The sequence below is a fragment of the Macrotis lagotis genome, chromosome 8, assembly GCF_037893015.1.
Source record: "Macrotis lagotis isolate mMagLag1 chromosome 8, bilby.v1.9.chrom.fasta, whole genome shotgun sequence".
NCBI lineage: Eukaryota > Metazoa > Chordata > Mammalia > Peramelemorphia > Peramelidae > Macrotis > Macrotis lagotis.
In genome coordinates, this window is record NC_133665.1 from 106,175,726 (window position 1) to 106,203,684 (window position 27,959).

General features: G+C 35.4%; 1 protein-coding gene across 8 annotated transcripts in view; it reads right to left on the reverse strand.

The window, feature by feature from the left end:
• The window catches only part of IP6K1 (inositol hexakisphosphate kinase 1), a 68,981-nt gene that overhangs the window by 39,352 nt on the left and 1,670 nt on the right, over positions 1-27,959 (reverse strand). For 6 of the 8 annotated variants that reach the window (XM_074197962.1, XM_074197963.1, XM_074197969.1 and 3 more), the window contains exon 1: positions 10,337-19,173. The exons of the other annotated variants lie outside the window; for them this stretch is intronic. The gene's annotated coding sequence lies outside the window, so the exon portion shown is untranslated. Of the gene's footprint in view, positions 1-10,336; positions 19,174-27,959 lie in introns of those variants that run through there. 8 annotated transcript variants of the gene reach the window in all.

Genomic DNA, 27,959 nt, shown 5'->3' on the forward strand with positions numbered 1-27,959 from the left:
TCTACTGAACCACCTAGCCACCCCTAAAAGAAAAAAATTTAGGAAGGAAAAGATAACATCTCCCCAATCTGTCTCCAAAATAATAAAAATGCAACCACTAAAGGGTCAGTAGGGGCTAATTAGCAAGGAAGTTAAGGTTACTGACAAGTTATAGAACATTTGGACAAATTGTTGATAAAAACTATTTCTGACTGAAAAGGTATATATGTAGTACTGTTTATAACAGCATTTTTAAAAAGTCCTCCAGGGTCAGTGAAAAGCATGTGAGAGTAACTAAGCAAGTAGTGAGTTTTCTAAATATGAAAATGAAAATTTTAGTATTGAGACTCCCTAACCCTCATTTCTCCAACTTTCCAAAAAAAAAATTTCTATCACACTAAAAGGAGAGATGAATTTGAGCTACTATTGTACTAATAATACAGAGTAACAACATCTAGATGACAGAGAATTCTGAAGGCCAGTCATTTGATAAAACTTTAAATTAATGAAGGGAATGTGAAACATTCTTTGTTAGAGAAGATTTTGATATATCACAACAAAGATAAGTCTAATATGACTTGGATAAGAACGCCATCATATAACTAAAAGAAAATATACAAATCCAGGAAATAGAATGCCAGAAGAAACAGTATTAGGTCTGCTACTTGAATATTTGCATTTAAAATTAGACACACAATATATAAAACAGAAAATATGGTAATGACCTAAATTAAAGGACATCTGGAACTTAGTTAAAAGAATTATAACAAAAAAAAAAATCTCAGAGAACAAATTTTTTTTTGGTACAAGAAGAGTATAAACTTAGAAAATAGTCACAACTAAAAGTTCTGGAATATAAAGAACAAAGAGAATAACATTATGTGATGATCAACTATGATAGATTTGCTATTCTCTGCAGTACAATAATAAAAGATAATTCTAAAGGATTTGTGATGTAAAATATCATCCACATCTAGAGAAGGAACCCACCAAAGCCTACTGTTTTCAATTTTTTAAAATTTGTTTTATATTCTTTTCCCTCTCATGTTTCTCCCTTTTGTTCTGATTCTTTTCACAACATGATTAATATGGAAATATGCTTAACATAGTTATACATATATAACCTATATTAGATTATTTAGTGTCAGGGAGAGGGGGCAGGGAAGGGAAAGAACTCAAAACCTTGCCAAAAAAACAATGTTGAAAACTACTTTTATATACACAACTGGAAAAAATTATTTAAAAAATTTTTAAAGAGAATGATAAATCCTTCATATAAACAATGATCTCTCAATTTACTTTTCTGTTCAACATTTTTTGCTGGCTAATATCTACCTCTTTTCTTAGGCACTAAAATTCTTCTATGATATTGTCCTATCTTTCCAGTTCTCTCTCTCTCCCCCTCGCCCCCTCCACACAGACACAGACTTTTCTACTGCTCCTTAGGCCTAACTGCTCTGCTACCACCCATATTCTGAATTCCTGCCCAAAATTTCCCATTGTGTCTTTCCTGATTCTCTTGTCAATAATTCCCTGTGAGGTCCTCTAGGGACACCTGTTTAACATTATGCCTCAAGGGACACGACCCAGAAGAATCTCCTAATAGAGTTTGGCCTATCAACTCAGATAAAAGATCAAATGAATAAGGAATATGTATTGCCCAGATTTTAACATGTATTTAGATAGAGAGTTTGTCAAAGATCAAGTCTGCCTGGGATAGACTATACAGATGAATAATAAACTCATCCAGAGTTGAAAAGGAGAAAAATAAGAGGCTGGATTGCTTTCAGAAAACTGCAAAACTTTTTTTCTTTCCCACTGACTTCCAAGTTTCCCATGAAATAAAGAGCCCACCTTTTCAATATGAGTATTTTACTGGTACTGCTATATGGTGGCAAAATGTATAACACCAATGCCTCCAAAGAACTGTTATATAGTTGAAAAGAGTATACAGGCTCTGGATTCAAGGTCTAAGATTAAAATCTTGTCTCTTAGCAATTTGGAACACTGTACAAAAACCCTTTGATCTAGCAATAGTACTAAGTACTAGGAAGTCTATCAACCAAAGAGATCGTCCAAAGAAGGGAAAGGACCTATACCCACAAAAATATTTTTAGCAGTTTTTTTTTGGTGGTGACATGGAAATGGAATTTGAGGGGTTGCTCATCAACTGGGCAAGAGTTGAATAAGCTAGAGTGGATGAATTTAATGGAATACTATTATGCTATAAGAAATACTGTACAGCAACTTTTCATTTGATGGTTGGAGCAAATATTGCCTATTTTTTGGGGAAAGTAACATAATAAAGATCAGATAGTATGATACTGAATATTCTATTCTAAATACTAAATATAGAATATTCAATTATTCTAAAAATAACTCATTCAAAATGAGTCAAGATATTTGAGAGAAAAAAATTTCTTGTAAAATAAATGGAATAAACTTCTGTTTTAATACTTTCTAAAGGTAAATTTCTGAAAAATCTGGAAAGACTTGAATGAACTGATGAAAAGTGAAAAATGAGCAGGAAACAACACTGTATGATAAATTACTTAGATCTTCTCAGCAATACAAAACATTTCTGAACTAGTTATTCCCATTTTGGAGTTTGCTAGAATTTATCTGGCATAGTACATGTGTCCATGTGATTTCCTATTGTTAAGGTGACCTGGGGGGTAGAATAACCTTTATGGAGACTGAGCAAAAAACCTTTGATGTTTCTCCCTTCCCTCTTAACTAGTGACAACTCTTAGAAATGCAACATGCATAGCTAATTCTCAATGTTTTGTGAACAAATAAACACATTTTATCTTAGAATACAATAAGCAACTGAAAAATGTTTCCTTATCAGAAAACCATTTTTAATGCTAAATATTCACTATCCCCAAGAAAAAGTATCAGAATTTTAAATCCTTCTAGGTGTTTTGAGTCTTAAAGTTTTTTCAAAGAAGCACTACACATATAAGGGAAAACCTCATCAGGCAAAAATGAACCCATTCAATTGTCCCAACACTTGCTGATAAGATCATACATTTAGAGCTAGAAGGAATGTTAAAGGCCAAGTCCCTCAGGACATGAACCCATCAGGTCTTCTGGATTCTAAACTCAGTATTTTACTTCAAGGATATTTCCTGCAACACCAACTGTACCAGTTTTTGCCAGGATTCTGAGGTCTTTGGAAATCCTTTTACCTCCATTCCCCACCACCACCACCAAAGCCTTACTTCAACCAAGACAGATTTCAGTCAAAGCAAATGAACTGGTGGCTCTCTCTGTCCCATAATCTACACAAAGTCAATCCCATCTTTTGTTAAGTCTTCCGTGAAGTTAGAAAAAAAGAACCTCTAACTCAACCATTCTAAGCTTTTGTACTTTTTTTTAAAGGTAAAATTTCCTTTGAAAAAAATCCCAATCTTCTCTCAGAGTGATCTAAGGGGAAATCTATCCACATATATGCCAAATAGTTGAGAGACCAGGTACAGTGGTAGTGCCCTTAGCAGATTACAATCACAGAAAGCTCCAGTAGAGATATGAAATTGCAAGTGGGAAAGAAATAAGTGGTTGAGTGTGTGCTTTTAGTATTTTTCCTTTGAAACATATGTGCTCCATATATCTACCTCAGAACAGAAGCAAAATGATGATAAAAATATACAAACTGACTTTCAAACCTCAGAGCAATGTTAAATGTCAATTATTATTAAATATGTCATTTGTTCATTGTAGATTGTGATATGTAATGTGATATGTAATGTATGTGATGTGTAGATTGTGATATGACAGAAAACAGTTGCCTTGCATTCCTGACCTATATTCAAGTGTCTTTTGAAATACTTTTATCATGAAGAAACAGAGACTGGAAATAAGACTCAGAATTTGCCAAGAATCTTAGATCAAATCTCATCTAAGATATAACCTCTAAAGTCAGACATCTGGCCCTCCCAGATACAAAGGAGACTGATAAAAGCACATCTATTATACTGGAAATCTCTCACCCATCATAACCTAAGGGATTACACAATTATGATCAAGTCCTGTTCTTTCCTCTTTGAATGACACAAAAGATTCTCTTAAAACTTTTTAAAGATCAGTAGCTTGTGTTGAACTCTGTTGCCTTCTTTTTGCTCACACAACAGCACCAATCACCCCAGTTCCAATGTAAAAATCTCTGAACACTTCAACCTCTGAGAATTCAATTTCCCTAAAAGTTCCTACTTTCTCTACCATTTTATCTTTATCTATCATTGTAAGTAGCAGAGATTTAAATTCACATTTTCTGGTGTCTTCTCAAAGAAAAATTTCTACATCTATAACTTGATTACCCTCTTAATTTCTCTAGTCTGAGTCAGATCAGAAACAGGAAGGGAAAAGGACTTGTCACAGCAAACTAACTGACTAAGTAAATAAGACCAATGCCTCAGCTAAGGAGCAATATCAGTTTAACGTTCCAATCTTTTGTTTTAAGGTTTTTGCAAGCCAAGTGGGGTTAAGTGGCTTGCCCAAGGCCACACGGCTAGGTAATTATTAAGTGTCAGAGGCTGCATTTGAACCCAGGTACTCCTGACTCCAGGGCCAGGGCAGGTGCTCTATCCACTGCGCCACCTAGCTGCCCCAACGTTACAACCTTCTTCAGTAAACACATGCCAGTGAATTGGTCAAAGCTCTTGGTCTGACATATTTGTGTCAAGTCCCTGATTATTTTGCACAGTTAACATTTATGATTACATGATGAAATATTTTTCCCTAGTACTGAACAAAAACAAAAGGATGCCAAAGCAAGGCACTAATCCCTTGTTTCCTAAGTTGCAATGTACATATCAAATCTCAATGTCTATGAAATTACATTGGATCTCACTGTCTTGACTTACATTAGACAGCAACTCAAAAGAACTTATGATTAGTTGTTGTTCAGTCATGTCCAACTTAAAAGTTTCACCAATTCATAAGAATTTATCATTTCCTGAAAGTACCTGAATGTGCAGGCTCATTAATTAAAGTGATCTTCCATCACTAGTATGATGGAATTCAACGGAGGTTTGCTAAGATACTAATTGCAGATGAAATAAATAAATAGGGGGCAGCTAGGTGGCGCAGTGGATACAGCACCGGCCCTGGAGTCAGGAGTACTTGAGTTCAAATCCGACCTCAGACACTTAATAATTACCTAGCCGTGTGGCCTTGGGCAAGCCACTTAACCCCATTGTCTTGTAAAAACTTAAAAAAAAAAGAGGGGGCAGCTAGGTGGCATAGCGGATAAAGTACCCGCCCTGGAGTCAGGAGTACCTGGGTTCAAATCCAGTCTCTGACACTTAATAATTACCTAGCCGTGTGGCCTTGGGCAAGCCACTTAACCCCGTCTGCCTTGCAAAAAAAAAAATCTAAAAAAAAAGGAAAGAAAAGAAAAATAAATAAATAAATAAATATGATGATGATGATAATACAAAACAAATTCTTATTTCCTTCCTTCCACGGAAAGGAGAAAGTCCAACTTGTCATGTGAGACAGGAGCAAAAGAAGAGATAGTTCATTGAATTTGTGTCAAAAGAGATGCTGGTGTAAACTAATGTCTTCAATACAGGTAAAAGTTATCCCATTCCATCCTGTCTTCTCCAATTTAGCCTTCATCAACCCCTCTCTCTAAGCTACTGCTACCTGCAAATAGCCATGTCTTTCCTTTTCAAAAACCAATCACATGGATGGCTATCATATGTCTTTCCTCTGTTTCATGGTTATCTCCTTCAGAGGACCATCTACAATTGATGTCTCTACTTTTTCATTCACTCTTTTTCTAATCCTCTGCAATCTAACTTCGTTTCATCTTTCAACTGAAACAGTTCTTTCTAGAATTATCAATGTTGTCTTATAATTGTCAAATATTACTAATGGTCCCCCCCTTTTTCCTCTTTTTTATTTCAGGTGCTATATAATACTTTTAATTGATTTTGGAATAACCCTCTTTGATACTAAATGAAACATCCAGTGAGGTAAACATAGAGAATTAACCATCATTCCAATCTATTCAGTCACATAAAAGCAACTTTAAAAAATGAGTAGAAATATACAAATTAAAAGTTAAGGGGGGAAAAAAGTTAAGGGAAGAGGATCACAAATCAAAACCAGCATTTCCTGGTCAAGCACCATGTTTCAAATGTCAGAGTCTCTCTTGAAGGTATAAGGGTCAGGAGTTCAGGGGAGTAATAAAAGAGAGTTTTGTTATGAATATAGTTTAGCTCAAAGGCAGTTCAGTGTAGCTAAAGGTGAAGAAAGTCATCCAGTTCTTAAGGAGAACAGAAGCCTTTGTTTTGAACAGACGTTACTACAGTTGTCATTAGGTTTCTTCTTGGCATCTACAATTTAAAAAAAAAATCTCTACAAGCTTTTTTAGCTAAGTTCAGAATTTCAGTTGTAAGTCAGATCCATCCCCACCACACTGTTGAGACTGAAACCTAGCAAAAAGTGAATCGTGGTGATGGTGTTAGTGGCAGCAGCTGAAGCAAGACTCTAATGCCCATTCTTCTTGATCTTTATTCAATCTGACACTACCAATCATCTTCTTGTGATAAGTCTCTTCTCCCTGTTTTTTTTTTTTTGACACTTCTTTCTCATCTGACCTTCCTCTTTGCTGGAGCTTTATCCAGGTCACCATGCTAACCACTAGTGCATCCAGGCTCTGTTCTGGGCCTCCTCTTCTCCCCCTACATTAATTTACTTGGTCATCATTCTCATTAGTTCTAATGATTTCTGTTCTTTATACCAGATAATTCACAGTATCTATCCAGTCTTAACTCCTCTCCTGACTTCCAGGGTCACTTCTCTCAATTACCTCCTGGACATCTCAAACTGGATATACTGTAGACATCTTAATCTCAACATGTCCAAAACTGAACTTAATTCCCCCCCCCCCAACAAGTGCACCTCACCCCACATTCCAACTTTCCTATTTATGTTAAGGAACCAGAATCCTTCCAGTCTGCCAACCAAGTGGTCATCCTGAGCCCTCCCTCTCATCTCTTAATATCCAATCTGCTGCCAAGTCCTACTGATTTTACCTTTGGGATATCTCGCATGTCTAGATCACTGCAATAGGCTACTTAGTCTTTCTGCCTCAAATCTCTCTTCTGAGTTTAGTATCCTCCAAGTAAAGTTGATCATACAGAAATTCTTTGTTTGCCTTTTAGAGCCCTTCTTAACCTGGTCCCCTCACGTCTTTCCAGTCTTCTCATGCCTTGACTCCCCCTCCCTATTCTCCAAACGAGTGTCCCTGGACTGACCTCTGATCCTCACATAAGACTTGGGGCAGTTTCACTGGCATTCTCTTGACTCAGTTCCACTTCCTGGCTTTCCTGGTTCTCCAAATCTCCACTCAAATCCCACCTCTGTCAGAAGTCTTTCTCAGGCTCCCTTAATGCTATGCTTTCCTTTGGGTATTTATCCTGCATGGATTTCATTTATTCATAGTTGTTTGCATACTGTCTCTCCCATTAGACTGTGAGCTCCTTCAGAGCAGGAACTATTCTTTGTCATTTGATGTATTCCAAGCATTTTGCACTGTGTGGGGTGTAAAGTAGGAGCTTAATAAAATGCTTTCTTGTGGACTCAACTCACTGTGGTATCCTAGAGAATATTTCTCACTTGGTGAGTAGATTATGTTTCTGAAGAAAACTGTATTTTTTCTCAACTTTCAAATTGCAGTCTACCTATTGTAGATATATAGAAAGGAATCCCTCAAAAACACACACTGACTTAGAAAACTACAAATGAACATTATCTATGTTTTATTATATTCTTATGATTTTTTGATTACATTTTGATTACATTTGTTGCAGGGTTTAGTAGTTTTGTGGTCACAAGTTTGATTCTTTTGAAATAGAATTAAATAGGCTCATCAGGAATGGAATTGAGGGGAATCACAATTAAAGACTAGGGTTTATCTTATTAAAAGCAGTAGAAGCTTTCATACCTTTTTAGTCTATGCTGCGATGGCAGAAAATAACAGTGCAATACTAAACACATACTCACATCTATATCAAAGAAGTGAAGAAAAAGAACACAATTCAAAAGTAATCTGGTTTTTGATTCATGTTACTATAGCCCAAAGGAAGACTAGCTACTCTTAAGCCATACTCCCTCAAATAAAAACTATGATAATCTTTAACTATTGGGGGGGAGGTTTCCTGTGAAGGATATAAAATAAAAGGCAACTCCAAAAATTGGTTCCAGAACAGAGAAGTATTTCTATATTCCCATTTCTAACCCAGGACCATATTACCAGCAAAGAAATGTGGTCATATTTTTTTAAAAAGTAGGAAAGGGAAGCAAGTATAGTCAAAAAATATTTTGAAAGGTTTTTTCAAAAAAAAATTCTAAAATATATACAGAACTGTGTCAAATTTATTAGAAGATAAGTCATTCCCCTATTAACAAATGGTCAAAGGATATGAATAGGCAATTTTCAGATGAAGAAATTAAAGATATTTACAGTCATGAAAATGTTCTAAATCCCTATTAAAGAAATGCAACTTAAAACAACTCTGAGGTACCACTTCATACCTATCAGGTTGGCGAAAATGTTATAATCAATGTTGAAGAGGATATGGGAAAACTAGGATCTGAATGCAGGGTTGGTCAAGTTGTGAACTAGTCTAACTATTCTAAAGAACAATTTGGAACAATGTTCAAAAAAAGCTATAAAAATCATGCTTACTTTATCCTTTGATTCAGCAATACTACTACTAGTCTGTATCCCAAGGAAATCATTAAAAAAGGGAGAAAAGACCCAGATGCACAAAATATTTATAGCAACTTTTTGTAATGATAAAGAATTGAAAACTGAGGAGATGTCATTAATTGAGGAATAGCTGAACAAATTGTGGTATATGAATGTGAGGGAGTACTATTACTCCTTAAGAAATCATGAGCAGGAAGATTTCAGAAAAACCTGGAAAGATTTACATGAACTGATGCTGGGTGAAGTGAGCAGAACCAGGAGAATATTGAATACAAGCACAGCAACACTGTGAGATGATCAACTGTCATGGACTCAGCTCTTCTCAGTAGTTCAGGGATCAAAGACAATTGTAAAAAACTTGTAATGAAAAATGTCATCCATATCCAGAGAGAAAACTATGGAGTCTGAATGCAGATCGAAGTGTACTATTTTTCATTTCATAGTTTTTCCCTTTGATTCTAATTCTTCTTTCCCAACATGACTAATATGGAAGTAAGTTTAACATGACTGCAAATTTATAACTTACATGGCTTGCTGTCTTGGGTAGGGTGGAGAAAAGGGAGGGAGGGAGAAAATTTTACAAAAAATGAATGTCAGGGGCGGCTAGGTGGTACAGTGGATAGAGCACTCGCCCTGGAGTCAGGAATACCTGAATTCAAGTCTGACCTCAGACATTTTTTTTTAGGTTTTTTTTGCAAAGCAATGGGGTTAAGTGGCTTGCCCAAGGCCACACAACTAAGTAATTATTAAGTGTCTGAGGCCAGATTTGAACTCAGGTATTCCTGACTCCAGGGCCAGTGCTCTATCCACTGTGCCACCTAGCCACCCCTGGCCTCAGACATTTAATAATTACCTAGTTGTGTGGCCTTGGGCAAGCCACTTAACACCACTGACTTGCAAATAAATAAATAAATAAATAAATAAATATTTCTTAAAAAAAAAAAAATGAATGTCAGTGAGGTGCAGTGGATAGAGCACCAATCTTAGAGTCAGCATTAACTGAGTTCAAATCTGACCTTGGGCAAGTCATTTAATCTCATTGCTTCACAAAACAAAAACAAAACATTAAAAAATGAATGTTGAAATCTATCTTCACATGTAATTGAAAATTAAAAATAAAAATACCATTTAATTTGTTGGGTTTTTTTTGCAGGGCAATGGGGTTAAGTAACCAGTATTCTCCTGGTTCCAAAGTTACACAACTAGGTAAATTATTAAATATCTAAGGCCACATCTGAACTCAAGTCCTCCTGACTCCAGGGCCAGTGTTCTATCCACTGCACCACCTAGCTGCCCAAAAATACCATTAAAAAAGCTTTTAATCTTCTATTTTTAAAAAGTGAACCCTTGGTTTAAAAAAAAAAAACCCTTAATATAATAACTTCAATAAAACCTACATGCTTGACTTTAAAGATATTTTTTCATAAAACATTGGTTTCTTATTCAGTGGGTATTCAAGAAATAGTTAATGAGAAATACTAAAGGAATAACAAATTTCCATTACTTCTTTAGAAGTAGAGAAAGAACCTAAACATAGAGTTAAACACTAAGCTGAAGATATTATTAATAGACTTTGTGATTTGTAGATCGACAAACACATGTACAGATAACTATGCTAATGTTTCATCTCACCTAGAAGTCCAACATACTGAGGTTTTCCAAACTCCGTTTGGCTTCTGGCCTTGAAGTAGGATGTTTTCATATCAAGCAAGCTTCTGAAAAGTATGTACAATAATTTCTTGATTAACAAAGCCTCATTTACCAAAAGTTCCTTCCTTAAATAAAATAGAAATGGCAGAGGGTTAAGGAAAATTCTGTTCTCCTCAAAAATCTGCTATGGCAGTGGTGTCCAGCTTTCTCACCAAGCGGGCTTGTTAGGGTCTTAGCCCAGGTAGATCCACTACCTCAATTTCCAGAGTCTGGGTCATGTGATAGTATTACTAGGTAGCAGTTGACACCTGGGGGCTCACCAAGAGTACAGACTTTATAAACTTCTCCCTTCTTGGATAATTTCTATATCTAACAAGGAAGTTTCTAATAATATAATATATTGCTGAAGTCATTATCTTCATAAGCTGAAGCATTATAGTTTTATAGTACAGAGTTATATATGAACTGACCTGTGGCTAGAACAAGTTTCACTTTCAAAATAATGAAGAACAATACAATTCCTGTGACATTTGCTCTCTACTTATTCTATAAAAAGTAATATAGTAGTAAAAACAAAGTACAAGAATGCAACTTACCCATGGAGACACAATTCTAAGCCTCTAATACCCAATGCAAATTCTGTCCATTAAACCACAAAGTTGTCTTCAAGTATTAGGATACCCAACAACTAAATAAGAGCTCTGATAAACTCAACGCACAAAGATAATACTGTTATTGCCAAAGGTACAAAACAAATTTCATGAATTTGGCATATTTAGGAAACAATTACATTTGACACAGTATTAACTTGAAAAACATTAGGCTAAATTCTTAACAGTCACTTGCTTTACATGTTGCATAAATCCAAGGGTTCAGAAATCTTAGGAAGTTTTGATTTTGTTCAGAAGACATTTGATATTCAAAGGAAAGTCATAATCAATCCTACCACTTCAATATACTTTCTTTCTATGGAGTTCAAAATATTTCACATTTATAATCTCATTTTCATAACTTCAAGGGTAAAAATGACAATAGGCATTACTCTTCTTTTATATTATTCTACTTTTATATTATTTTACAAATGCAAAACTTGGGTCCCAAAGAAGACTTGCCAACAATGTGCATTACAGTAATACAAGTGGTATTACTAGTGCTTAAGTGCAGCTTCATAGAAAAACATATTTTCTTAGAAATTTTCACATAGCACAATAACACCATTTTATTTATATAGCATAACTTATTCAATCATTTCCCAGTTGCTGGCTAGGTCCATGATTTGTTACCAGTTTGTTTTGCCAGTGAGTATTAACTTTTTTATACAACTAGTTTTTCCCCCTGTTCATAATGTCCTTAGGGTAAAAATTAGCAAAGATCCAATTGTGCATATCAAAAAGTGTAAATTGTAACATGCTTTTTTTGAACATGACCAATGCAAGGAATTTGTTTTGCTTGTTTATACATGCTTATAATAAGAGATTTGAGTTTTTTGCTTTCTCAATGGAGGTGAGGGTGAAGAGAAAGATCTTTGAGATCAAAATGTATTTGCATTTTCCTAACTTTTCATGTACACTCATTTACACACATATAAGGTTTTCTTAAAAGGTGGATAAATTAAATTTCTCCATCTTTTATTATCCTTGCCAATCTGATATATGGCAATCATCAGAGAAGTTTTGTGTTAATATGCATAAAAATTGAATTTCATAGGCAATCTTCTGTTGTTCTTTGTACAATGAAATGTTCATTGCAATCACTGAAATGGGGGGGAGCCAAGATGGCGGCATGAAGGAGCATTTCCTGGGAACTACTTCTCCCCCAAACTCCAAAAATCAACTAATGATGACTCTAGCCAAAATTTAGAGGGGTAGAACCCACAGAAAGATTGAGTGATACATTTTCCCAGTCCAAGATAACTTAGAAGTTCTGTGGACTAGGACTGGGGATTAGAAAAAAGCCATGGCGCAGCCCAGCCCAAAGATCACTGGCAACAGCTTTTGAAGGGGTGGTGAGAGAACTCTGCTACAGCAGAAAGAGTGTGGAGTGAGGGAGAATCTGGAGAAAGCATCCTGCACCCCCAGAGCTGGTAAAGGGTCAGGGAAGTCTGCAGAGATTTCTCTGCTCTCCCTCAGGGTAGGACTCTGCTGTTTGCCTACACTCAGATCCAGGTTCCAGTTTGGGCTTCCCTACTAAGATAGCAGGATCCTCCTTATAGCTCCAGGGCAGAGGAAGTGGGGGGGGGTCATCTACATATCAAAGTACAGGCAAGAGAGCATAAGACCTTGGAGGAATAAAGGTCCCAGTGGGGTGTCCCCACCCCCCCCAAAAAAACCCCAAAGCTTTGGAAGTGCTATCTTGGGCTGAGGAAATGAGTAAACAACAGAAGAATCTGACTGTAGAAAATTACTTAAGTCCTATGGAAAATCAAAACACATACTCAGATGATGACAATCACTGAAATTGATCATAATTTTAAATCTCTTTTCAAGTTCCTTATATCATTTACCTTCAGCTCTTCCTTTCCTTTCAGCAGAGGGTCTTGCCTTCTATGAGGAAAATAAAGAATCTCACTAGAGGAAAAAGCTTTCTCTACTCACATCAAAACCACTCTACATAATCCTCTATTCTCTCCGGTTTTGTTTCAGTGTCTAGGAAGTGGCCCTTGTCTTTGGCAAATTCAATTCTTAAGGGGCGGCTAGGTGGCACAGTGAATTAAGCACCCTGGAGTCAGGAGTGCCTGGGTTCAAATCCGGACTCAGACACTTAATAATTACCTAGCTATGTGGCCTTGGGCAAGCCACTTAACCCCATTTGCCTTGCAAAATCCTAAAAAAAAAAAAATTTTTAAAAAATTCAATTCTTAAATTTCTTTCTATCCTTCCCTGAATAGAACATGCCCTTCTCCTGATGACAGTCGATAAAACGAGTTGCTTACTCTTACCTCCAGTTTCTCATCTCTCATTCATCTCTCAATCTGGCTTCCAACCCTATCGATGAACTAAAACTGACCTTTCCCCCAAAGTTATACATTATCTCAAATGTTATGTCCACTCATTTTTAAAAATACCTTTTAGAGCAAGTCACAGTTATATGTTAGCCATCCTCCTATAATAGGCATGACTTTTCTGGTATCTCAGCTCTGAATCACTATGCGTTGTAGATCACTTTCCTGAGAACTAAATGATCCCACCTTCACATTCTACAGAGGAGGAAACTGCCACAGAGAGTGAAAGGGTTTATTTAATAGGCAACAGTAGTTACCAAGAAAATCTGGACAAAGAAAAAGAATCATGCAGAGCAATTTGACACTGACCATATTTGACAATATTCTGTCTTTGCATTCCTACTGTCTTTCTCAGGCTTCATCCTACATCTCCCTGAAGTTTCTGACACTGTTGACGATAACTCCCACAGATACTCCCTTTGACTTCAGTGACAGTTCTTTCAGTTCTTCTGTCTCACTACAATCCACTTGATCTCCTTCAGTTACAAGGATGCAGTTGGATTATATTCCACAAGGTCAGATATAATAGCATCACAACCTAGTGTTTTTAGTGCTCCTGACAACTTGTGTCAGAGAAATAGCATAAGGAACGATATGGAACATGTATATACCTGGAAATGACTGCATTTCATGTGGCAAGACTGCAATACAAAAATGGAATGAAGGCCTGAGTAATATTCTTGTACTGTTATGTTAAAATTGGAAGGCTCATGAATTTTTATCTAAGATTTATGGGAAAATTCACAAGAACCTTTTGATTTATAAAGTATTTTTAAAACATCCTCATTCAATCATTAACTCTGTGAGTTAGACGTTGCAAAAAAGTATACTCCCATTTTACAGATGAAGTGACTTGTGTTCCTGCATTGTGATATCTGACCTCTCCAAACCAGATTGTTTATCCCTTAACCACAGAAACTACTTTGGCCAGAAATCCTTAATAATTTTTTTGTTTGAGGTTCTCTATTAATTTGCTATTGTCTCTAGTTAAACAGTAGCTACACATTTCCCAAATCAATCATGACTTTCATTATAGGCCCTCAAGGACAACATTTAAAATTTATAAGACAAAGCTCATAGGAAAAAAATTATTCATTATTCCATGTATAATCTGAAACATTGAACAAATAAGTCTAGTTAGATAAGCCTTTCCAACATGTGCAAAGAAAGGGAAAAAAACTTAGTGCAAGTTTATGAAATGGAAACATGCAGAAATAAAAGTTTTAAGCAACAAAAAGCACATGTAGAAGCACAAAAATTGCCAAATGATAGCAAAAACCGCTGCTAAAAAAGGAAGTCAGAAAATGTCAAAATTTGTGGCATATGAATGTGATAGAATACTATTGTTCTGGAAGAAATCATAAGTGGGCAGACTTCAGAAAAGCCTGGAAAAACTTAGTTGAACTGATGCTGAGTTAAATGAGCAGAATCAGGAGAACTATGATGGAACAAGCTCCTCTCAACAATTCAGTGATCAAGGACAATCTGTTACAAAGAGTTGTGATGGAAAATGTCATCCATATCCAGAGGGAAAAACTGTGCAGTCAGAATGCAGACCAAAGCATATTTTCACTTTTAAAAACTTTTTTCCTTTCTCATGGTTTTTCTTCCCCTTTAGTCCTGACTCTTCTTTCACAACATGACTAATATGAATATATATGTTAAACATTAATGTCCATGTAAAAGCTATATTAAATTACTTATATAGGTAATCTACTTGGGGGGGGCTAAGAGAAGGGAGCAAGAGAGAAAACTGGAACTCAAAAGCTTATAAAAAGATGCATGTTGTTCTTTGTGGGGGTACTACCTCTCATCTCTCAGACTGGCCATATGACCAGATTGGACAATGATCAACATTGAAAAGGATATGGGAAATCTGGAACACTAATGCATTGTTGGTGGCACTGTGAACTCATCCAACCATTCTGGAAAGCAATTTGGATTTATGCCCTAAGGGCAATAAAAAATGTTCATACCCTTTGATCCAACAATACCATTCCTGGGTCTATACCCTGAAGAGATCATGAAAAGGGGTAAAAACATCACTTGTACAAAAATATTCATAGCAGCCCTGTTTGTGGTGGCAAAGAATTAGAAATTGAGTGAATGTCCATCAATTGGGGAATGGCTAAACAAATTGCAGTACCCTAGTGTCCTATTAGAAACCAGGAGGGATGGAAATTCAGAGAAGCCTGTAAAGACTTGCATAAACTGATGCTGAACAACATAAGCAGAACCAAAAGAACATTGTACACCATAAGAGCAACACTGGGGTGATGATCAACCTTGATGGACTTATCCATTTCAACAGGGACAATTTTGGGATATCTGCGATAGAGAATACCATTTGTATCCAAAGAAAAAATTGTGGAGTTTAGACAAAGTTGTCTAGTGTCCCACATAATTTTGCTATCTCTTATATATTTTATTTTTCCCTCAATGATGATTTTTTTCTCTCAACACATTCGATTTTGATCAATGTATATATAGCACGGAAACAATGTAAAGATTATCAGACTGCCTTCTGTGGGAGGATGAAGGGAGGGAAGGGAGGTTGGAGGAAAAATTGTAAAATTCAAAACATTATAAAAAATGATAGGTAGAAACTACTCTTGTATATAAATGGAAAACAAAATATTTATATTTAAAAAGATGAATGTTGAAAACCAGCTTTGATGTAATCAGAAAAAATAAAATGACATTTATTTTTAAAAAAATGAAAACAAGCAAAGTAGAAAGGAACAGACAATAGTAAGTTGGTCATGGCGTCAGGGAAGACAAGTGCGGCCACCTTGAAATGGTAATAAATCATCCTGAAGTCTCATCATTTCTCAGTGCTCAAAGTAACTCTACAATTGCAAGTTTGAAAAATTATTCTTATCTGCATGGGAAGAGGAATTTCTTTACTGGGATCTGTGCCCTGTGCCATGAAATTAGATCCAAAAATTTTTTTTTTTCAAATTGTTGAGTAATTTTTAAAATGGTGGACACACTGGCCACAAATGTAGCTTCAGACTAAAGTACAAATTCAACCCTATACTTAAAAAATATTAACTGGAAATTATATTCTGACTCACAGAGATCCAAATTTTCATTGGTAACTGTTCTCCCTTAAAATATAAGATTTTTCCCCTCAATAGCAGTTTCCTCCTTTGCAGAATTTGAGGGTGGGATAATTTAGTCCCTAGGGAAGTGACTAATTCAGAAGTGAAACTAACTCTAACTTTTGATAAGAGCAGGCAAAAAATCATGTTTATTATTTATCTGATAAAATGTAATTTCACGGGGATAGGAAAGTTCCCAGTGAGGAACAGATCAGCGTATTATTCTGAAACTTACTGTGCCTTACAATTACCCAGGCTCTGAGAAGTGATGTGACTGGAGAAGGGTAGCCTGAATTAAAATGTAACTAATGAAATTATAAATGGTACCATTTTTTTCTTTTCCTCTCTTGTGAAGCTATATGGTAAAACCTGTTTTGTAGCTTTCCAAAATCCTTTTGATTCAAAAAATCACTTAAAACTGCCAAAGGTGTAGAATTTATTAAAACTCAAATGAGTCTTCAAAATTTCCCAAGACCAAGTATATCCTTTTTTAAATAAAAAGAGACCAGAATTCTAATCCTGATTATGCCTCTTACTTATTGCCTGACCTTGGGAAAATAACATTCTTTCTAAACTTGTTTCCTCATGTGTAAAAGGAAAAGTTTGGGCTAGATGACCTCAAAAGTAAGTCTTTCTCTTGTTAAAAAAAAAAAAAAAGATACTGATCTCAGAAAAAATTATGTTGTTTAATCCAGCATAACTCATTTAAGGGAAGGGATAGTATTTGAAGAATTATTCATCACAAAACAAAAGCAATCTTAAAGTCATTTAACTTGATGGAGTAAAGAGTTATGGTAGTCACCATCATTATTCATGATCAAGAGAAATCAATAGGAAAATATTTCTCAAGGTATAATTAAAGACATTTCATTAGGCATAATATAGGGAAAAACCACAAAAACCAAATACATACATATATATACATACATACATACATACACATATATATTTCAATTAAAACTGTCTTTAAAGTTGTCACTGAGAAGTGAATGTGTGGTAGGATTTGTTTGTCCTATCAAATATAATTAAGTCGACAAAGAAACAAGAGTTTCAAAAACTAAGGTCAAGCTATGCTAATAATGTAACGTTTACGAATATAATCTAAATTGTCTTTCCAACTCTTGGAGCTATAGGAACAGAGAGTACAACTAGAAGACAAAAAAGAAATAAAAAGATTAACTTCTGGCTGGCTTTAAATCTACTAACTCAGCATTTTGGTTATTTCCTTTCACCTGAGGGTTCTAAAGCCTTTTGGTATCAAGGAACTGTCTGTTGAAGCCAATATAGAAAACTACAAAAGAGGACAAAGATAAAGTCTACCCTTTATTTATTCTAGGTAAAACCTAAACTAATTTGTATTTAAAATATACTCTATGATCAGTTTTGAATAAAGTTGGGAATTCTGCCAAGAAAAGAAAATTAAATGGTCAGTATTAATCAGAATAATTGTAAAATCAATTCCAATTTTAAGTCCATTTGATCCCATCTAGAAAAACAATAAATTAAAAGTCTAATTAACAAAAAAGTCTCCTGCTCTTTATATTACTGTACTATGTCACTTATGGAAAATCTTTGAGACCGTATCAGCATTATTACAATTTGTCAGATAGCTACATCTTACATATACAATTCCTTAAGTTTATAGCAGATGATATCTTTGTTTCAAAGCTAATTTTGTCCATTTTCCAAAAAAAGATTCATCACAAACCAACAGGCCTCAGAGATAGAACAAATAAGTACTTTAATTCCTTGAAACCTAGAGACACTTGATCATAATCAGATCTCATTATACGTAGAGTTTTGGAAGACTTCATGGTCAATGGGGCTTTCACAGTGACCGAAGTTTTATCATGGCATGGAAATAACTCTTGATATTCAAAGAATATAGCACTAAAATAGTCTCCAACATATTGAGCCAAGAATAACTTAAAGTTCCACCATGCTAGAACAATTTCAAATTTGGCAGAGGAAACAAAAGTTATCTCTATTTGCTGATGAAATGATGACTTACTTAGAAAACTACAGGAAAATCAATGAAGAGATCAAGATGATTGATGGCTATCTAGTAAAATCCAAGTCAACAAAAATCACCATTTCTAGATATCACCAAGAAAAACCCAGAAGAAATGATATAAAGAATAAAATATCTGAGAGTTCAAACTACCAAGATTACAGAAGATATATAAAGACAAATAATTAGGGATATGGATTCATTGTTTATAGCTGAAACATCTGAATATTCACTGAGCATAAATGGCCTACACCAATATTAGTTAAATTGATACTACTTGAATTAATTTATAGATTTACCTCATTAACAAAGACCTGTCATTCCACACCAACCAATGGAGGAGCAAAGTAATCTCCCCAAAGGTGGCAGTATTCTTACGGGTATCTTGTTCCTGGCCTGATGCTACATTGGAGTAAAAGGCTAGGGAAAGAGCTGACCTGGCTAAGGATTGAGCATCACAAAAATGCTTCACCACTCTATAACCAGTCTCAACTGATCCCTATAGAATCCTATAATCATATCTGAGTTGGAAGCGTCCTAAGAGGGTACCTAGACGAAATTCCTTATTTCCCAATTTATCTTTACAGCTCCCCTGGACAGTATTCCCTTTTCTGTACTCTAGGATTCAGCTGAAATAGCATTTATTCTGTTCCTTACACAATTCTCCAAGCCTATCTCCCATCTCCCATGTACCTCCCCCCAGGCCCTCTCCCCTAAATGGCTGGAATACAATCCTTTCCCCCTCATCTGCAAGCCCCTCCCTCTCTTCCTTTCAGATGTGGCTCAAACAGCAACCTCTCCATGAAGGCCTTTCTGATTTCTCACTTATTAGTGCCCTCTTTCACCCAATACTATGCAAATGTTTATAGTTACTTTTATATTTGTACTTCTTGTTTCCCTCCTTAGAATACTAGTTCCTTAGGAGTAGGGATTGTTTTCATTCCTTATTAAAAAAAACTCCCAGGGGCAGCTAGGTGGCACAGTGGATAGAGCACTGGCCTTGGAGTCAGGAGGACCTGAGTTCAAATCCATCCTCACACTTAATAATTATCTAGCTGTGTGGCCTTGGGCAAGTTACTTAACCCCATTGCCTTGCAAAAACCTAAAAAAAAAAAATTACCAGAACAGATAATGGAACCTAATACAAAGTCATACTTTACACTTGTTGACTGATCAATAAATATCATATAGCATGTATGCATATATATTCCCAAATATCTTAAGTTGAAGATACATATGACATTTCCCAATAAAGGGACATGAACAACTTCCAAAAGACGTACTTGCATTATACACAACAATACTTTGAAACACTGATGAGAGAAATGCAAATCAAAACAAATCTTCAGGTTTCCTCCTAAAATTGTTCACACTTGGCATAAGCACAAAGTAGGTATTTAATAAATGCTTTTTAACTGACTGAATTGATTTATGGCTACAGACAGACTCACTATTAATGATATTTTTAATTCATCCAACTATTCTGGAAAATAATTTTGAACCACTAAAGAAAAGTCAAAACTGCTCTGATTAAATGTCTCAAGACAAACTCGGGGATTATATGAACATAAATACAAAATACTTTTTACACAAGACACAATTGAACAAATATTACTCATGGACAGATTAAACCAATATAATAAAAATGACAATTTTACCTAAGGTAATTTACTTATTTAGTGCTGTGCCAATCAAATTACCAAAGAATTATTTTATAAAGTTAGGAAAAAAACAACACTTGTTCTTCACTTAGAAGAACAAAACATCAAAAATATTAAGGGAATCAATGAAAACTGTGAAGGAAGGTAGCTTAGTAGTTAGTTCTAGATTTCAAAAACTATATTATAAAATGGTACTCATCAAAACACTGTGTCTCTAAGGAATAAGTGGTAGATAAGTGGAAAGATTAGGTACACAATACTTGGTAGTTAATGACCATAATAATCTAATGTTTGACAAAAACCAAATATCCAAGCTTTAAGAGTAAGAAATCACATTTGACAAAAATTACTAAGAAAAACTGGAAAGTAGTTTAGAAGAAACTCAGTATAAACCAACATCTCAAATCATATACAAGATAAGGTCAAAATAGATAAGCAATTTAAACATAAAGATATTATAATTAGGGCAGCATGGAAAAATGTACCTGTCAGATATATGGATAAGAGAAAAATGTATGACCAAATGAGATAGGATCACGAAAATGGCTAACATTGATTTTGTTCAGTCTTTTCAATTGTATTCCACCTTTGTGACCCCATTTGGGGTTTTTTGGCAAAGCTATTAGAATGGTTTGCCATTTCTTTCTTCATTTTGTCAGGCAATCAGAGATCAAGTGACTTGCCAGAGTCACATAGTTTGGGTGTCTGAAGCTGGATTTGAATTCAGGTCTTTCTCATTCGAGGTCTAGTGAGCTATCCACTGCATGACCTAGCTGCCCCTAATTTTAATTACTGAAATTAAAAAGCTTTTGCAAAAACAAAACCAATACAGACCACATTAAAAGGAAAACAGAAAAACTTGGGGGGGGGGGGAAATTTTATAACAATTTTCTCTAAGAAAAGCCTCATTTCAGGGCAGCTAGATGGCGCAGTGAATTAGAGCACCAGCCCTGGATTCAAGAGGACCTGAGTTCAAATCTGACCACAGACACTTTCTAATTACCTAGCTGTGTGACCTTGGACAAGTCACTTAACCCCACTGCCTTACAAAAACAAACAAAAAGCAAAAAAAGCCTCATTTCTCAAAAATATAGGAAACAACCAAATTTAGAAAAACAAAAATCTATTCCCCAACTAAAATTGTCAAAATACATGAATAGGCCAGTTTTCAGAAGAAATCAAAGCTATCTCTAATCAAATGAAAAAATGCTCTAAATCACTACTAATAAGAGAGAAATGTAAATCAAAACAACTCTGAAATACCCCCCCCCCCAATATCCATCAGATTAGCTAACAGGACAGAAAAGGAAAATGACAAAAGTTGGAGAGGATGTAGAAAAATTGGGACACTAATGAACAACAATGGAGCTGTGAACTAGTTCAACCCTTCTGAAGGACAATTTGAAACTACACCTAAGGGCTATATAATTGTGCATACTCTTTGATCCAGCAATATCACTACTAAGTCTACATCCCAAAGAGATCAAGTAAAATCCCAAACTATTTACAGCAGGGTTTTCAGTGTGTGTGTGTGTGTGTGTGTGTGTGTGTGTGTGTGTGTGTGGTGGCGGCAAAGAAGTAGAAATTGAGGAGATGCTCTCAACTGGGGAAATAGCTAAAGAAGTTCAGGTATATGTTTGGGGTGGAATACTATTGTGCTATAAGAAATGAACAGAAAAACCTGGGAAGACTTTTATACAAACTCATGCAAAGTGAAGTTAACAGAACCAGGAGATCACTGTACACAATACAATATTTTAAAGATGATCAATTGTGCAACTCTGATCAAGATGATGATACAAGACAATTCCCCAAAGGACTTATAATCATTATCAAATTACTTGCCTTTTCAAGGAGGAGGGAAAGAATTTAAAACTTAATTTTTTAAAAAAACAGAATGCTAAATATGTTTTACATGTAATTGGGAAGGGAAAAAACACTAATGCCTAATCCTCAAACAGAAGAATAGATTAAAATGCTAGTCTTTCTTTTCTACAGCAGAAAAGTAGGAAAAGACAGAATGTTATACACATGACCGGATTATTACTATGTCTCTATTGCTCCCCAGCAGTAAATCTTACCCAATATAAAAGAAACAGTATATGACAAAAATATACACAAGAGTTGGCAAAGAGGATTCAGTGGAAGAGGCATTAAGTTCTAGGTTCTGAATTCCTGCCAATTCCTCAAAGGGGACTCCAGATCTAAACAAAAGGCCTCAAATCACAAATATCAGTCTGAATACTATATTGCTACTAAATCTCCACCAGCTTTCTAGAGAAAGAAAACCAATTCCAGGTAAATGGGAAGATATGTGTTTGTCTACATTTACAATGGACTAGTCAGAGAGCCAAGATGGTGGCATTAAAACAGACTTTCCCCAGGACTAGTCAGTTTGCACTCCACTATAGTTAAGATGATGTCCTCTTAAAATTTAGCTCAATTTCCATTATTGAAAACAACTCTGGGGTACCACCTCACACCTATCAAATTGGCCAATAAGACAAAAAAAGGAAAATGATCCATGTTGGAGGAGATATGAGAAAAATGGGACACTATAATGCATTGCTGAAGAAGTTATGAACTGTCCAACCTTTCTGGAAAGCATTATGGAATTATGCCCAAAGGGCAATAAAACTGTATATCCCCTTGGATCTAGTAATGTCTGTATCCCAAAGAGATCACAAAAAAAGGATAAAAAAATCTACATGTACAAAAATATTATTTATAGCAGCTCTTCATAGTGGCAAAGGATTGGAAATTGAGGGAAATTCATCAACCGGGGAATGACTGAACAAATTGTGATACATGAACTGAAGGAGTATTGTATTATTCTATAAGAAATCATGAGGGGCAGGACATCAGAAAAGCCTGGAGAAAGGCATGAACTGATGCTGATCAAAGTGAATGGAACCAGAAGAATTTTGTACATATTAACAGCAATACTGTATGATGATCAACAATGATGGATTTGTTCATCTGAGCAGTACAATAATCAGACAATTCTTTAGACCTTGTGATGAAAAATATCCACATCTAGAGAAGGAACTATGGAGTCTGAATGCAAACCAAAGCTTACCATTTTCAATTTTTTAAATTTCTTTTATGTTTTGTTCTTTTCCTCTCAAGGCTTTTTCCTTTTTGTTCTGATTCTTCTTTCACAGTATGATTAATATGGAAATATGTTTAACAATCATACATGCATAACCTATATTAAATTATTCTGTAGGTGAGTGGGGGAAGTAAGGGTGAAAGGGAGAAAAATATGGAACTCAAAAACCTTACCAAAAAAAAAAAAATTCTTGAAAATTATCTTTACATGTAGTTGGAAAAAAATTATTAAAAAACCTTAGCTCACTGTTAATAATGCAATTTTACACAGAAATAAAATTATTTCTATAACTATGAAAACAGCCCAAACCCCTCAAACAATACAAGGGTCAGATATGTCTTCTTGCCAATATGCAAAGATACAAGCAAAGCAGCACAGTCCTCAGCATTTGTAATCAATATTTACAATCAAAGTATTAAGGAAAATATTTCAAATAATAAACCCATTAACCCTAAATATAACTGTAAAAAATTAGAATCCTAATCTCCAAAAGATCTTTAAAGGCTTTGCTCCTATCCAATTGTGGTTTACTCCGTATTTAATGTATATTTATGCAACAATTAAGGTAACCTTATTCTTCTCTAATAAATGTTTTTAGATATAAAATGCTCTCATATATTTACTATGACCACTTTTTTCTAAGCACCACATTCCCCCTGACCCCAATACTGACAGAAAAACAATGTTTGTTATGAAGCAGAACTTAAAAACAAAATTCATTTACTCATACTCTCATTTAATGACCACCCACTATATGCAGAGTCCTATACTCATCTCAGAGTTCAGAAAAGGAATTAAATCACTGGACTTGTCTTCTTCTCCTCCAACAGAAAACTGATCTCTAGCCCTCAAATCACCCCAGGCTTTGACAGGCCAGTTTTGGCCTTATAAAAGCTTGGTAGAGGACTCCACACAACTTTTTGAAAATCTTCTACCATTTCTCTCTCTTTCACATCATGTGATACATTCCCCCATTAGAATGTTAAGTTCCTGAGGTAGGAAGTGTCTTCCTTGCTTTTCTCTGAAAGCCCAAATCAGTCCAGGATTTAAGCCAGGAAAAGCCTCTAATAAATCTTTTACCTATCATGAACACACAGAACAATAAGTAAAAGGAACAACATCAGAGGAAAGACAAACTACTTCCAACTTAAGAGGGATGAAAAACTGAGGCAGCATTTAACCAAGGCAGCGTAGTTCTGCAGGCTGGCAACACATGTGCCAAAAAATCTAAAATAAGGGAAGTTCATGTTTCTAGGCACCTCCCAGCAGCTCAACAGAATGGTAGAATCCTGGTTCTGTGTAAGTAAGGCCTGGGTTTCCTCACCTATAAAAGAAAGCTATTAATAGCTGTAGGTACCCATCTCTCAGGGATGGATGAAGATCAAATGAGACAAGATATGGAAAACACACTGCAAACTTGAAAGCACTGTAACGTCAAGAAGTGGCTACAAAGTGCAAAGTACTGTCGGGTATTCATAGTATTTGACTGTTATAATTAGAAAGAGCATAGAAAATGGGTGTTCTAAGGGGATGGAGGGGCCTGGTTTCAGCTTTACCACTAACTTAGAATGACCTTAAATAAATTTATTCAACTTTGGCCTTGATTTTCTTTTCATCAAAATGATATAAAAATACCTTCCTTATTACAAGGAAACAGGCACTCAAAATACATTGCTGCTAAAATGTAAGATTGGTACAAGTATTTTGGAGAAAAAAATGATAAACTAATCATTCTTTTTACCTCAGTGATTCCACTAGGATAATTTTCTAAACATAGCATTTAAAAAGGGAGAAAAAGCTATTAGCACAAAACATTTATAAATAACCTATATATCTAATGACTAGAAAAGAGCTAAATAAAACATTCATTCCATTGTAATAATGTGACCATAAAAAATAAACAAATGTGAAGCAAACAAGGAAATAGGTAAATACCTAAGCAAAGTAATATAAAATGAAATCAACAAAAACACAATAAAACATTAACACATATATAACAAGAAAATATAACCCAAAATAGCAGAATTTTATACTAAATTGACAAGGACATATTTTTCATTTAATTCACTTGAAGCTGTTTTGTTAAAATACTAAGGAGTTATATAAGACTTTACAGTTTATATGTTAATTTGTCACTTTTAATGATTAAGTGTATAATTTTTTAAATTGTCTTGTTTTCATTTCACAGGTTTTTGAAAACTTCAAATAAGGGCTTATGCAAAAGCACTCTGGAAAGCTTAAGCTGCTTTACTAAATTAAGGAGAGCAGATAGTCAACTCTAGGGTGAGGAACCACCTCTATACCAATACAGGTTAGTCCCTTCTTTCCACCTGAAACAGAAGTGACAAGACTTGCCCAGATTCGTACAAGGCCAATAAGCACTGAGATGACACTTGAATCCAAGACTTTCTTGACTTTTCAAACTGACTCTTTATCCATTATGGTACATTATCTCTTATAAGGTATATATTCTATTTTTCCTCCCCATTACAGGTAAAAACAAGTTTTGACATTCGCTTCCAAAACTTTGAGTTCCAAATTCTCTCCCTATCTCCCATTCCATTTCCCCTCATTGAGAAAGCAAGTTACTTGGTATGGATCAAAAATGTGTAGTCATGAAAAACATTACCAAATATAACCCCCCCCCAAAAGAGAAACCTCAAGAAAAATAAAGTGTAAAAAACAATGTATGCTTCAATCTGTATTTAGAAAGGTATATAAAACACTCTTAAGGTATATACTTTTGGATGGCATGATTGGGCAGAGTATGTACAGATTGTTTTTAATAAATTTAAGGGACAAAAAAAAAAACACATTTAACGGTAAACTCAAGCCTAACTTTTCTGAGGATACCAAAAGCATTCTGAGGCAGCCAGGAGGCACAGCTGAGTGCTAGGCAAGACTCTTAAGGACTACTCTGCCTGAGTTCAAATTTGACCCCATGCTGGCTGTGGGACTGGGCAGGGCACTGGAGCCTATCTGTCTCAGGTCCTCACCTGTAAAAATGAAATGGTCAACTCCAGGATCTATGCCAAGAAAACCTAAAAGGAGTCACAAAGAGTCAGACATGAAACAAATGAACAAAAGGTATTTGAGGATCTTGCAATCCCTCAGGTCATATAATTTAAGCAGAGATTATTATCGAGTACAAAAGAGGAAAAGGAGGGTCCAGAGGAAAAAAAAAAACACTTGCCCCAAATCACATAGGTAAATCAGTAACAGAGCCAGGATTCTAATCCAGGTTCAAATTCCATGCTATTTCCACTATACCCTGCTACTTTCAATAGGTCACCTCGATGCATAGACATTATTATATTGGCAAAGCCTGGAAGTGTTGGATAGTAATGTCTAATCAACAAAAATCCAACTTTTACTGTGCCTATAAATTCATAAATATTAAGAGACAAGTGAAAGAATCTCAACATTCTAGTTAACATTCTTCCTTTCATTCAGTCTTTACAGTTTAGCTGAGTAGCAAAAATCTTTGAGCCAAAATAGGTCTATATCAATTATCCAATTGTCTGATACAGATATTAAAAATTACATATTTCACTTTTCAATACAACCAGTTTCTGTCATGCTAACTGGAACAAGAAACAAGAAGTAAACTAAATGTAAATACATAGGAAAACCAGAGAAAGGATTTTTAAAAACCTATAGTTAACAAATTTAACAAATACCACTTAAAAAATTGCTAAAGTGCCTCCAGTTTTGGTGACTTTCTCCCTTAACAGTAATGGGAAAAATAACTAATGACAGCCTTTCATATTCTTAACCTAAGCTAGCCTTTGACACTATCAGTCATCTCTTCTTTCTAGGTTTCCATGTCACTTTTCTATTCTGGATTCTCCCTTGCTGGATCTTTGTCTAAGTCAAGCCTACTTAATGGCAGAACCACAGGGCTCTTTCCTAAGCACTCTGCTCCTTTATTTCTAAATAATTTTACTGAGTGATCTCATTAACTCCCATACATTACATTTTCATCTCTATATTGATAATTCTATTTCTACAGCTATTTCTAGTTTTTGAATTCTATTTCTAGAGCTATTTCTACAGCTCTAACTTCTCTCCTAATCTCCAGATTTGCACCTTCCAACTACCAACTGAACATCTCTAATTGGATGCTCTGTAGACATCTTAAGTCAACATGTCCAAAAGTAATTTTGTTATTTCTCAACCCCAACATTCTTCCTCTCCAACTTCCTAAGTCCCTTATTACAGTGAGAACCAAGTCACCCAGCCTCACAACCTATAAGTCCTCAATTCTTCACTCTTTCTCATTTCCTGAGTCCAATCTTGTTGTGCAGGCCCACAGTACCTTAGCTCCCAAATGTGCCCCCTTCCCTCCTCCTGACACTGCTGCAAAACTGGTGAAAGTCTTCCTCATCTCACTCCTGGACCTTTGCAACAACCTATTGGTAGAGCTGCCTTTTTCAAGTCTCTCCCCTGAGTTTCAGCTGTCAAACTTTTATCTTTCTAAAGCTCAGTTCAGACCATATCCCAAAGTTCCCTATCACCTCCAAGATTAAAGATAAAATCCTGTTTTCTCAAAATAAGTTTTCTATAGTCTGGACCCCGCCTCCCCCATTTCCAATTTTCTCTTCCATCCTCTTGTCCCCCACACTTCCATTTTCCTTTTCATTTCACTCTAGGCCTGGAATTCTTCCCCCCCCTTCATCTCTGTTTCTTGGTTTCCCTCAAGTCCCTCCTCTACAA